A 4,745-nucleotide genomic window follows, 5' to 3' on the forward strand; every position below is an offset into this window, starting at 1 on the left:
CTTTTTCCTTTAGTATCGGTGGCGGTCTATGTATCGTCACCGAACAGGTAATCGCAGGCCTTTCAAGATTTTATCGCCTGTTCGAGTCACCCCCCACTAAAACCATATACGATTCCGTTATTCATAGCCGTTTCCCACCAACACCGCCCTTTGCTCCACCGTCCACAGCCTTGGTCCCATCTAACTGGTGGTTGTCAATATCGAAACTCTCCCCCTTGAGCACCCGTGCTGAGCTTTGCGTCCGATGGCGCGCTCTCCATACCTCCTTACCGGCCCCTGCCCGTCTATTCCATATAGTCGAAAGCCTAAACTCGTCAGCCTGCCCGTTTTGCCTAGAAATCGGAACCTTCGCCCACTGCTATTATGATTGTTCTTTCGTTGAGGCTGTTTTCGATCAAATCACCCAAAGTCTTGAACGATGGGTTGCCCACACTCACTCTCATGCTGATTCCAGTAGCTTAGTTGACCCCCCAACCCGAAATATAATTTATGCAATTTTACATTTACAATTTTTTTGGTCGTCCTCGCTGACCTTTACAAATCAGTTGCCTCTCTGTCTCTGATATGACCCATCTTTTTTCCACCACTAAAGTAATCGTCAACCGCGTTGCTGCTCGTTTTCGGATGGAGCGTTCGCGAGCCATGAACCCCTTCCTCCTTGACAGGTTTTTTCACTCTCTCTCTGTCTTTTTTATCTCTCTCATTAATATTTACTCCCCCATAATTAGTTTTAAATTAACTTACGTCAATAACTTTTCTAAATTTAAGTAAACCGAACTTTAGTGGCTGAAAAGAAAAATTGGCCAGTCTAAAGCGACACGTCGAGGACTCACTAGGTCCGGAACTAAGATAGGACGTTTTGTCTTGTGTATCTGAAAGGAATGCGTACCACGTGGGCAAAGAGATTGCGAAATATGTCGCGTCAAATGTAGTCAACCAGTCATATTAGGTTACTTTGTCGCCCACTTTTTCGTATAGACCGAGAGTTGAAATGTGCCACCTTCCCCCATTCAACTAACACGCAGCTCACCTGTGGTATTGGCGACCGGAGTTGTCATGACGATTTGAAAATACTTAAACAAATCAGGAAACCCCACCTCTAAAGATACTAAATATTTGAAACAATCATCGATCTTTTCGAATTCCTGCGCTTTCAATAAATTCTTAGCACCTTTTCTTTTGTTTGCACCTCTTTACTATGAAGCCCTTCAATTATTTGAGGGCACACTAAAGAATCATGAACTGCGTCCAAATCACAATGTTTATCTTTGCTTTGAGTTCCGTGACAAACAAATCGAACTGTTGTGTCGGGTCTTGGCGCGTCGAAAAAACCAGATGGCGCGATAGAGTCATATTTTTGTATGGAGCAAAATAAACGGAATAGGCATCAGAAATTTGAGCTAATGTTCACGGGAGGGCTACGCCGGTATTGTCAGTTAATGCCGAAATGTCCCAAATCTTATATAACTTCCTACCTTCTGTCCCAATAATATGTAGGAAAGTAATAATTTGGGTGTCCACGTTTTTTTACTCAGTTCTTTAGCCTTGGCGAATATCTTGTACTCTTCTAGCCAATCATCCCAAGCATCCGTGGAATTGTCCCCGGGAACGAAGGGAGTCGGCGCATGAATCGTAGCCATATACTCCAGCCACGTCGGGCTCGTGACGATTGAGCCAAGCCACACTTTGGCGGCTCTATTAATTAAGGTCGAGTCGAGCCGAGCCGAGCCGATCGGCATCGAGCCACCACGACTCGCGAGCTTAGTCGCTGAAATAGTTGCTTTCCTTTAATCCCATGAGTCCTTCTCTCCACCAATAGCGATCCGTTGCATTTTACATGTAAAAAAGAGTGAGAAATTTGCTTTCTCTCACATTTAACCGTGAGAATATAACGATTTCTCCACTTTTTACCGAGCGGGTTTTACTGAACCACCACATTCCTAAACATGGGATAGCATTTTTAGTTGTTCTCAAGTCTTACGTTGGTAGCAGCAATAGGCCAGGACAGATAGACCGAAAAAGGGCTTGACCTAGAACATTTGAACATAAAGATGAAAATTGGTACATGTGTTGTTTTTGACCCAACAAAAATTATACTTAAAGTCCCCTGCTGTAGAGCGCGAGCTTTCGCCGCCATCTTGGAAAATGGCCGCCGGGAATTACAGATACAATGTATTCCACGTTCTTCTTCAAAAATTATGAAAATTGGTACACATTATGATTGGAACCACATGAACATCTTGGCAAAATTTTAAAGCTCTGTGTTCAATAGTTTGGTCGCCATATTGGAAAATGGCCGCCGTGAATGATAGGTACAGTATATTTCACCATGTTGTTGGAAAATTAAGAAAATTGATAGGTATTACAAACAGAGCTGTACGAACCTCATAGTAAAATATTGAAGCCATTAGTCAGATAGTTTGGCCGCCATGTTGGAAAATGACCGCCATCAATGTCATTAAGATAGAGTATATGGTTCAAAAATTATGAAAATTGGTAATAATTATGTTAAAGACCGTCTTAACATCATACTTGAATATTGAAGTCGTGCTACTGATAGTTTGGGCTCCATCTTCAAAAATGACTGCTAGAAATGGCAAATATATTACGGATATATAAATATTTTAGATATTTTTTTATTGAGTAGATGATTTTCATGAACGTATTAAACGCCATAAAAATAACTATTTTCGAGTCTAAATTATCGACCCATCTTCAAAAATGGTCGCTGAAATATTACTATCCTAAATTCTGCCATATTACTCGGATTTTGGTTAGGAAAAACCATTTTTATGGGGTATAAACATTCTAGTGTCGTTAAGGATTAGATTTAAGACACATTTTTAACATTTCGTTCATATTTATCGTCATCCTGAAGATTTTTTACTACGGCTAATACCTTGAAAATGACCACACATTGCCCAGCAAGCTAATACAGATCGTCTACATTCACAGTTCTTTATACAAGATGTTCTGCAGACTGCAGGTACAAATAATGAGTGGAATAAGTTCATCTGATGCCGGAAGGAGAATGGTGTGAATGGGTCTTCGACTTTCGCGATCGCTAACCAATCCCCACTTTTCGGGATTAAATCGTTTCCTAGCTATTGTTGGACTTGAAGATACGCTCGGAAAAAATGTAGTTTTGCTGCGTCGGTTGTTGGATGAAGCTTAGCGAGATCAAATGAGGACTTGACAGTATATGTGGCAACGGTTCCATTATACGTGTAATATCTACATAAATGAAGCATAACGTGTCAATTATCACCCTAAAAAAAGCGAAAAGAAATCTCTCTTCGGCAGCAGCTATGGCTTCCCTAGATGCAATATGGTCATTAAAAAAGCGCAACAAATTTGTAAGATGTTGATTATCTGTCGTTACTTTAAACCACGCCTTATCATAACCACACCCAATTACAGCACGTAAATGAAAGAAGTGTTCTCTTAACCTTTTTAATTCAAAGGACTTGTCGTGGCGGAGGGGGCCCGAGTTCGGTGTGACGGTTCGGGAGTTCCTTGGGTTCGCCCTTGGTTCAGACCGTTCCTTGCCCCATTCCGTGAAGGTTTTGCTGGGCCGTTTCACCCCCACTCAGGTGTTGCCTTGGCTCGCCCCCGCTATTGGCAACCCTCTAGGGGTCGCGGATACACTATTTGTTTTGGGCCGTATGGCACTGTTGTGCTTGGAAAGAACTTCCCCGTCCCCTCGAGTCTTCTGCTGCCTTAATCCTTCCCTGTCACCGACCACCTCCTGACTGGGCTCGCCGTGACCTGCTCAAGTGGCGTTTTTCGGGCCCGCTGGCCAATCCCGTGTGCCATGACGGCGGTTCCGCTGGTTCAATTTGGAATATGATGGGGAGGTGTAGCGCCTAATCAAGGGTTCTGACATGCAATTATTATGAAAAATCTTCAGGATGACGATGAATATGAATGAAATGTTAGAGATTTGTCTAAAATCTAATATTAAACAACACTAGAATGCATAAACCCCATATTAAATCATATTCTCTAATCAACAGCATTGAATAACTTTTCTTTCTTTCAGAATTTTGGGCAATTATTTTCGTGTGGGCATTTTTAAAGATGGCGCCGATAATTTCAACTTCGATATATCCATTTTTTGTTGTTTATTACGTTAATTAAAATCATCTATTCAAAATAGGAATTTCAAAAATATTTATATATTTGAAATATATTTGGCATTTCCAGCAGTCATTTTCCAAGATGGCGCCCAAACTATCAGTAGCATGTCTTCAATATTCAAGTATGATGTTTAGACGGTCTTCAACATAATTATTACCAATTTTCATAATTTTTGAACCACATACTGTATCTAAATGACATTGATGGCGGCCATTTTCCAACATGGCGGCCAAACTATCTGACTAATGGCTTCAATATTTTACTATGAGGTTCACACAGCTCTGATTACAATACCTATCAATTTTCATAACTTTCCAACAACATGGTGAAATATACTGTACCTAGCATTTACGGCGGCCATTTTCCAATATGGCGACCAAACTATTGAACAAAGAGCCGTAAAATTTTGCCATGATGTTCATGTGATTCCAATCATAATGTGTACCAATTTTCATAATTTTTGAAGAAGAACGTGGAATACATTGTAGCTGGCATTCCCGGCGGCCATTTTCCAAGATGGCGGCGAAAGCTCGCGCTCTACAGCAGGGGACTTTTAGTATATTTTTTGTTGGGTCAAAAACAACACATGTACCAATTTTCATCTT

This window comes from Phalangium opilio, unplaced genomic scaffold, assembly GCF_054372755.1.
Source record: "Phalangium opilio isolate 3A_F unplaced genomic scaffold, DU_Popi_V2 ptg001170l_1, whole genome shotgun sequence".
Taxonomy (NCBI): Eukaryota; Metazoa; Arthropoda; class Arachnida; order Opiliones; family Phalangiidae; genus Phalangium; species Phalangium opilio.